This window comes from Impatiens glandulifera, unplaced genomic scaffold (assembly GCF_907164915.1).
Source record: "Impatiens glandulifera unplaced genomic scaffold, dImpGla2.1, whole genome shotgun sequence".
Lineage (NCBI taxonomy): Eukaryota > Viridiplantae > Streptophyta > Magnoliopsida > Ericales > Balsaminaceae > Impatiens > Impatiens glandulifera.
Genome location: NW_025919261.1, coordinates 122,895 through 132,998, shown reverse-complemented (window position 1 = coordinate 132,998; position 10,104 = coordinate 122,895). Strand labels below are relative to the sequence as shown.

Below are 10,104 nucleotides of genomic sequence, written 5' to 3'. Positions count from 1 at the left end.
GAGGCACAATCCACAACTACAAGTTTTAAGACCAACTCTCAATTGCTTCTACCTTCCAGGCTATGTAAAGGGCTCCTTTTGTGACGACAGTAAGCACAAAAGGCAGGAATACTTAGTCAAATATTTACAAATTTTCTCAATTAAATTTTAGTTTTAGTACATGTTAATTGCAGTATCTATCAAATAGATACATCACCAGTTCCAGGGTACTTTTCTACTACATTGGGCTTTTGTCTCCCTTTTCTTTTCCCTTTCCTTCTCCATTCTATTTAGGATTTTAGAGTAAGAAAAGTAACTAAAGGAGCTGAGATTCTGGAAACACAAATTTACATGTCAAACAAATTCATAAACCATACAATTGCATCATATTTTCACTCATTCAGAAATCTCATGAACATTGTAAGGTAGAGTTACTTGAACCATTGGATTCTACAGAATGAAAGACCCTGGTGTATATATACATTGTTATTGTGGATGAAACCTCCTAAAATGATGCACAAAACCTTAAGCTTTACTTTGAATCACTTTAAGCTTTCCCCGAAATTTTATCATTGTGGGGGAATCGATAGCTTATTAGTAAATGCAACAACAGTCCAGCTAACTGCAAATTCAAATATCTTTTACATTAGAACTACTAACTGCAAATTCAAAGATCTTTTACAAACAAAATCTTAATTTCATTCCCAGGTGAAAACTCAAAAACTGAACTTAAAATCAGTATCACTGAAGTTCCTTTGTAACAAACACAGATTACTTCTTAAGAGAAGACAAATGAAAGAACCCTATACATTGTTATCGGTCTCCATTACTATCTCTCTTCTCAAAAGCTTCTAAACCACCCAAATGAATAACCAGCAGTAACGCCATATTTTTTCTCCCTACTTCTGATCTCGTCATGGCGGTGTGAGAAACAAGAAGCATTATTACGAGTATTTGTTCCCACATCGAGAGATGGAAGAGTATTTTTTCCCACATCGGGAGATAGAAGAATTGATTTGCAATCCACCTTAATATAAAATGATGGGCCTGTCAACTTGATTACTTACTTACCTGGACGGGGTCTTTGGACGATCAAGAAGGTTCATGGCCTAGGTCAGTGACTTTCATTGCACATAGAAAGGGTGCTTGCTTAAGATCAGCCCATGTTGGTTGAATCTACGTCATAATTTGTTCCTGAGGGGGCCTGCGTTCGCGCGGCCTCTACCTATTCTCTAAGTCTAAATGTTCCCTTATTTTTGTTCCATCATGTAAATTTAAATATAACTAAAATTTATTAATTATATTTATTTATCAATAGTTTATTTTGTTCTATATATATTAATAGAAATTATTTTACATTTCAAGGAAGCATTAACTTACTCACCATATGAAAAGCAAAATTGCCATTTATGACAAATAAAACAAAAATAAGCTGGTATTGGTTGATCCAAAATGTTTTCTGTGTTCACTAGAGGATCATGAGTTCAATGGATTGACACAATCAAATGAAGGACTTGATTTTTTTGATGAAGTTCATTCTCCATTCTATTTAGGGTTTGAGAGTATGAAAAGTAATTTAAAGAGTTGAGATTCTACAAACACAACTTTACAACTCAAACAAATTGATAAAGCCTTACAATTGTATCATATTTTCACTCAACTATAAATCCTATAAACATTGTAAGGTATAGTTTACTTGAACAATTGGCTAGAAATCCCATGAACATTGTAAGGTATAGAGTTACTTGGACCATTGGATTCCCATGTTATTGTTGGTCAAATCTATATTCATTCCTTTATTGTATTTTCAATTGTTTGTGGAAATGATGCACAAAAACCTTAAACCTCATCTTGAATCACTTCAGACTTTCCCCTTTCACCAATGTGGAGGAATCGATTGTCCATAAGTTCGGCATCAAGCAAAATCTTACTGTAAGTAAATGCAACAACAATATGGTTGACTTTAAACTCAAAGAATTTTACATATGAAACTACTCTTCATTTCATTCCTAAGTGATAACTCAAAAACTGAAATTAAAAATTCATATCATTGAAGTTGTTTGTAACAAACACCGATTACTTTTTAAGAGAAAACAAATGAAACAACACTTACCTTGTTATCTTCCCAAAAGCTTATCTTTCTATCCAAAAAACCTTTACCGGACATATGTCTATAATCTCTGTCTACATTAATCCACCTCGAAAGTTTCTTGACTATTGACCACTCAATTGAAGAACCAACAACAAAGCCATAATTTTTTTTCTCTCTTTTCTTATGTCGTGAGTGACGGCAGTGTGGGAAACAAGAAAGATAATTATTAGTACTTGTCCCACATTGAAAATGAAAGAAAGTTTTGATTCACAAAAAAACCGGGTATATGAGAGAAGTCAAAATTTTCTAGATTGATTAGATGGTAGAGAACGCTTCAAAGATTCACCACATGTGATTCAATCCAAAACCGATATTGTTGGACTGCTCGATCATCTCGCAAAAAATCTGAATATTTAATTACTACTTTTGTTTATGTTGTTATATATCTCTGACTTTCTCTTTTTTTATTATTTTATATTTATAGTTGTCTTGTTCTATAGATAAATATTTGTTTAAGAAAAGTTTTATTTTACTTTAGTTTTCAGTCCATATTATCCAAACCCAACGTATGAGCTAGACCTAACCTTTATAAATATGATATTATCATACAAAACTATTCATACAAAATAAATTATTTTTCACTCTCTAATAAGTATTGTTCAGAAAATCGTTCCGATTATCCACCCAGTTTTTTGGGCGAACTAGGTCCGACCGGTCCAACCATTTTGGGGCGAACTCGGTTCGACCGGTCATATTAATGGTTTGGTCGGTTGGACTGAATTTTAGTTTTAAAAAAATGAAATTTAAATATATTGGTACTTTTTATTGCTAAAGGGAATAATGTAATCTAATGAAGTGACATAATTATGAAGTTTCTAAGCTTGTCAAAAGTTTATATGGTCTTAAAAAAGCAATGAGAAACAAAAAGAATTGAATTCACTAATTATTTTATTAATTTTTGTATCTCCATATCATTTTTTATTGGTTAAACAATCTAATTCTTATATCAATTTTTTTTTTGTTAGTATAGGTAAGAAGTGACATGAATAAAATTGACATAGTAAAAATTGACACAAAATTATTTTCCTGTAAGATTAAGGTGAAGTTAAATTCTTTCTAACATTGAAAATAAATAGGAACATATGGAAGATTTATTTGTAAAATATCATTGAAGTTGTTTGTAACAAACACCGATTACTTCTTTAAGAGAAAACAAATGAAACAACCCTTACCTTGTTATCTTCCCAACAACTTATCTTTCTTAAAAAAAAAAACCTTTTAGACATATTCAATAATCCTCCTCGAAAGTTTCTTGACTATTGACCACCCAAATGAAGAACCAACAGCAAAGTCATAATTTTTTCTCTAAGAAGGATAATTATTAGTGTTCGACCCTAATATAAAATGAAGACGTGGCTAACAAATTATTTACTTTCATTGCACATCCAAAGGTTCTTAATTAAGATCAACTCAAGTTGATTTAATACATCATAATTTGTTGCTAAGGGAAACTGCTTAGGTTGCTCATACAGGGAATATTGTCTTACTTTGGGTTTATATGTATCCATTATTATTGAAATTAACATTAATCTGCCATATATATATATATATATAAAATTATACATAAATGATTAATAACTATTTATTATCTTATATTTAAAAGAAACTTGACTTACCTATTCAATTTTCCATAAATATTGGTATTTTCAAAAAATTCATTAACAACAATAGAACATAGAGTATCAAGTTGTAAGAAATTATAAGTATGTATCTAAGAAATATATGTTATGTCTATTGATTAACTAAAAGATTTTCAATGGAAGTCCATTGAACTACCATTCTCTTTCCAACTAGAGGATCATGAGTTTAAAGGATTGATAAGAAGAGTTTCAATCAAAATTTATTAAACTTCAATTCTCTTTCCAACTGGAGGATCCTGAGCTCAATGAATTGACACAATCAAATGAGGGATTTCATCATTAATTTTCACTCATATATCTTTGTCACGACGGTGAGATTAATGCTAGTTCTCCATAATTAATTACAAAAATATAAATAAAAAATATCATGTATCCTTTTAATTTACAACATCAAGTAAGTGACTTATTTTATGTAGTATATGCAACACAATGATTTTGAAAAAAATATAAGGATTAACCAAGAAAGAATAACAAGAATTAGAGAAAACTAGCATTTAGCCCGTGCAAAGTAATAATATAAAAAATCGTGAAAAAAATTACGGATAACATTTTTAATTTTATTTTTAACCGTTTTAAATTTATGGGTGGGTCAACCCACAATCCGACCCAAGTATCAATTTACTCAACATTATTATATATTAGTTAGTTAAAAAGTTGAACTTATATTAATATTAAAACGTCTCGCGTTTATCAAATTTGGTGTTTAATTTAAAATATAAAGTCTTTGCAGCCTAGTTGGTTAAAAAGTTGTACTTGTTTTGTTAGGTTGCAAGTTCGAAACATACCTCTAGCATTTTTAATTTTATTTTTAACCGTTTTAAATTTAAAAACGGGTCAACCCACAATCCGATCCAAGTATCCAAATTAACCACAGCTCTCGACCCGAAAATCCGGACACTTTAAAAATTAAGCATCATTATATATATATATAGATTAGTTAGTTAAAAAGTTTAACTTATATTAATATTAAAACGTCATGCGTTTATCAAATTCGGTGTTTAATTTAAAATATAAAGTCTTTGTAGCCTAGTTGGTTAAAGAGTTGTACTTGTTTTGTTAGGTTGCAAGTTCGAAACATACCTCAAGCATTTTTAATTTTATTTTTAACCGTTTAAAATTTAAAAACGGGTCAACCCACAATCCGAACCAAGTATCCAAATTAACCACAGTTCTCGACCCGGCAATCCGGACACTTTAAAAAATAAGCATCATTATATATATAGATTAGTTAGTTAAAAAGTTGAACTTATATTAATATTAAAACGTCCCGCGTTTATCAAATTTGGTGTTGAATTTAAAATATAAAGTCTTTGTAGCCTAGTTGGTTAAAGAGTTGTATTTGTTTTGTTAGGTTGCAAATCGAAACATACGTCTAGCATTTTTTATTTTATTTTTAAACGTTTTAAATTTAAAAACGGGTCAACCCACAATCCGACCCAAGTATCCAAATTAACCACAGCTCTCGACCTGACAATCCGAATACTTTAAAAATTAAGCATCATTATATATATATATAGATGTGAGTTAATTAAATTAATTAATACTTTATTTAATTTATTATGTTTTGATTATAGATGGTATTGTATTAAAGTTTTCCTAACAACTATATATTAATTAGTAAATACTTTAATACATTATTTGTTCTCTTTGTAATATTTTTGATATAAAAATAATATCATTGCTAATAAATAAACTGCAATAATAAAAAAAATAATGCTTTAACTAATAGAATATATGTGTTGAATCCTTATCATGTCATATTTAATACAAAACATTTCACTAACTTTTTCATTGGAAAAAAGATGATTTATTACATCATCATTCAAAACATCTTACAATCTAACTTATTCTCAGATAATGTTTAATTTTAGAAAAAATCACCAAATAACAATTAAACAATAAAATCAAGCAATACACATCAATTTAGCGTGGAAAATACAACAAGGATAAAATTACGGGAAATATAGACCTCTTAAAAACACATTCATTATATTGTAATGAGTTACCAGAAAGTCTTCTCTAACATCCTAGATGTTGGAGAAAACTTTATGTGCCACAATGAGATAATCAAGTAAACAATAAAATCAAGCAAACAGGGATACATCAATTTAGCGTGGAAAATTTAACAAGGAAAAAAATCACGGGATCCATAAACTTCTTAAAAGAATATTTCTTATATTGTAATGAGTTACACCAAGTCTTCTCTAACACCCTAAATGTTCACTAAAATACTAAGTCTTCATCGTTAATAGTAGTTACAAGAACAATAACAAGAAAAGATCTCACCGAAGTGGAATACTCAAATGAATATATGAGAGAAGTCCAAACAAAGATCTAGATTAGTTAGATGGTAGAGAACGCCGCAATAATTCACCATATGTGATTCAAGCAAAAACCGATATTGTTGTACTACCCAATCGTCTCGCAAAAACTCTGATTATTTAATCATTACTTTTCTTTATGTTATCTCTTTTTTTTCTTATTTTATATTTATAGATGTCTTGCTCTATAAATAAATATTTGTTTAAGAAAACTTTTATTTTACTTTGGCTTTCAGCTCATATTTCCCAAACTCAACATATTAGCTAGACCCAACATTTATAAATATGATATCATACAAAACTATTCTCATACAAAATAAATTATTTTGCACTCTTTAATAAGTATGGTTTAGAAAATCATTCCGATCATCAACCCGGTTTTTGGGCGAACTTTGGTCCGATCGGTATAACCAATGGTTCAACCCGAATTTTAATTTTTAAAACAATTAAATTTAATTTTAAATATATTGGTACGTAAATTATATATATATATATATATATATATATATATATATATATATATATATATATATATATATAATCACTTAGACGTATACAAAATAATCAATTACATGTTTGTAAGCATGAAAATTGGACTTACCTTATTTTCAAATAATGTTATTATTTTTAATAATATTAAATAATATTTTGAATTTTATATTCAAAATAACTTAAAGAATGAATTAAAACTTAATTAAGGATTAATGATAATTAAATCCTAACTAATGAAATTATTTAAAATTCCAAAATAATTTGAGGATAAAATATTGTATTTATTTAACTTTGATTTAATCATGATTTATGTTTAATTCATGACTTAAACCAATTAAATAAAATATTTCAAAATTCCTAAAAATACCAAAAATAAATAAATTATGATCATAATTTTTATTATGATTCCAGAAATATATTTTGTGAATTTTTTTTGATGAAGAACAGAATTTAAAAGGAATTAAAAATCGATTTTAATAAATCTTTTAAATAAAAATAAAATTTGATAATCATGTGTATCTAAAATTATTTTTAATCTTGCAAAATTCTAGACTATCAGAAGAGCGCTCAGATGTCATCCAACAGCCCAAAACGCGCCAGACGCTCGCTACACCGGATCCAACATGCAACCGCCCACACCCGATCAACTAAAGGGACAAATTAACATCATTAGTCACCTAGGCTGACCGCGGACGGAACCAAACAGAAATCGGTGTTGTCACTCGAAACGATGCTGATTCCTTCGTCTTCTTTGTTGGGACGCATGGCTCGCCTAAATCGCGACATCGTCGACGCGGTTCTTCTAGAAGGGACAGCTCACGCAAAGTTGTCCTTACCCTTCAAATTTCGGCCACATGCTCCTCTCATCGACGCATACAATTCGCCCTTATCCTTTAGCCTTATCCTTCCCTAGATAAGATTGCCAACTACGGGATATGATTTTGAAGATAAGCTCCCTGGAGGTCAAATCCGTCTCAAATTGGCTTGCTTCAACCGATCTATCTACACTATAAATACTCCTCATTGCTCTATGAAGAAAATCATTGAAGAACAACCACAAATTACACATTTAATCAAACCTTGAAGATTCTGTCCAAAACTTCCTCCGACGATCCAAACTTCAATCCAGGCTTCTAGATAGCTTCCAACACCTTCCAGGAGTATTCTCCAAGTGTTTATATGAATCCAGAAGTCTTGTATTTCGTTTTGTAATTGAAAATTTGAATTTTTTCAAAATTTCCTACTTTGATTAGTTTGATCGTGTTTTTAAGTTTGATTATGTGATTTCTTTGTTGAGAATCATTATATATATATATATCATGTATTATTTTCTGTTGAAAGAGAATCGATCAAATCAACTTGAATCAAAATTTTGAAAAATTAAGTTTGAAAACTGATTTTTTAAAATCTTCTTGTTTTTGGTTTAAATCTGAATTTTTTTTATCTAGTTAATTGCTATACATGTTTATTAACATGTTAAAATGATTTTCAATTAACTGTAATCATGTTTGATCAATATGAAATTTCTAAAAATAAAGCTTGAAATTTGAGTTTTTGAAATTCGGTATTTTTGGTTTTAATCTGGATTTTTTGGGTCCAATTAGTTGTTATACATGTTTGTTAATATGTTAGGATGAATTCCAAGTATATGTTTCATCAATTTGATCATGTTTAATCATAATTTGATTTTGATTATTTTTGGATTTTAATTCAATCTTCAAAAACTGTTTTAATGATGTTGTGATGTTCTTATTTTGATTTAGATCAATTATATTCATCATTTCAAAATTAATGGAACAAAAATCAATCCTTAAAATGGTCTAATTTGAAAGATCCCAAAATTTGACTTAAAAATTGTGTTTTAAAATTTATCCTTGTAAGGACTTCAAAATCGTGATTTATGTTAGAGCTATTGTTTTTCATGATCATATGAACTTACTGTAGCTCGGCTAAACGAGAACCGTGGCGGACAAAATTCTCGCCAGAACTTATTTGGACCTTCCTCGCTGAGTCAAGGTGGCAACCCAAACCGAAGAAATCTCTCCACAGAGTTTCGACACTTCTCTGTTTACCATGACCATTATGGTAGCTTATTTCATTCTCGCTCCCTCGATCAATCGCCCTCCATCCTTAAAAATCTTGGAGGTAGTCTATCATCTTAGAGGTGGAAATAAGGATCCTACTAAGATCATCCTAGCAAAGACACTTATGGGTCTCAACAAGTCATAATTTTCCTACTCTCTCAACCAAAGAGAAGCTCCTACCATCCTCTATGTCTGGCTTCTAGAGAAGTTGAAGCAGATTCCTGCTCCACTTCATGGCAATGTGATGGGTGCTGCCCTTCAAAATCGACGCTTCAGGCACATCAAGCCGGAACTCCCCGTTCACGACAATGATACCATTCGAGAGCTTCTACCATGGTACGGTATCAAGAAAATGGTCTATCTAATTAGTAATCAACCCATAATTGTACTCATGGACCTCAAATAGATTACTGTATACTATACCAGTGAATTGTTCAAATAGTTCAGGAGCGACTGCATGCCCCCTGCCATAATTGTGTGGTGGTCATATACAGGCCAATCCAACACAATGACTTATCTGACTATCTGGAACTCTGGTATGATTGCATCAAGATTGGAATCCCCTAGGATCGCAAAGACTACATCGACCAAATCATGGACGAATTCCACTGCCAACAAGTAGAAGAAGAAAGTGAAGGCTCTATCACCTCCACTTGCTGTAGTCGAACTCGCTCCCCCTAAAGAGGATCCCTAAGTTTTACCCTTTTTGTACAAATGAAAAAGCTTAAAAGCATAGTATAACTCTTTAGCTAATCAATAAATCTCGTCCACATCCCAAAACATGCCTTCTTTCTCTTAATTTCCTACACAGTTTATCACGGTTATGTTCACTCCCATTAACCCCCGTCCTACTGGTCCACAAGCTCAAGAAGAATTCTCTCTTTACAAAGACTCCAAAGAGGATTTCGACCAAACCACACGAGCACAACATGGGACACATGGGGAGGTACTCAACCTCTTAAGACCACATGAAAGACATATTCTAGTGGTTGATCAACCACCGCTAACGGAATATCAACTCCATATTGCTCAAGTTCAAGCCATGCATGCAAAGATGCAAGCCCAACTAAACAAAATGTTTAAGGTCAAAAGCAATAAAGAACAATATGATTGGAAATATGCTATAAAAATTGTTGAACGAACGGTCATTCCATTAGGTGTTAAACTACTAGCCATATTTAAGTTCATCAGAAAAAGCAACTCGTTAGTCTTTTTCAAAATGTACACTTCTTCAATAACCCCATTGCGACTTGGATAACCAATAGTTCTTCACTTATTCCCCCAGTATCTTGATGACGCTGCTCTACGCTGGTATCACTAACAAAAGATAGTATATCTATAAAGTACCAAGAAACTGGCTGCAACATTCATAGAACGCTTCTCTATGCACCTCAACTTGGAACGACCAAAAAAGAGGTTGAAGAATATCAAACAAG

General features: G+C 31.0%; 1 non-coding gene across 1 annotated transcript; it reads left to right on the top strand.

Moving 5' to 3' along the window:
- The first annotated feature begins 1,042 nt into the window (after positions 1–1,042).
- LOC124917747 lies at positions 1,043–1,204 on the top strand. The gene has a single exon (XR_007097215.1). It is a non-coding gene; the product is annotated as a U1 spliceosomal RNA (small nuclear RNA).
- The last annotated feature ends 8,900 nt before the right edge of the window (positions 1,205–10,104 follow it).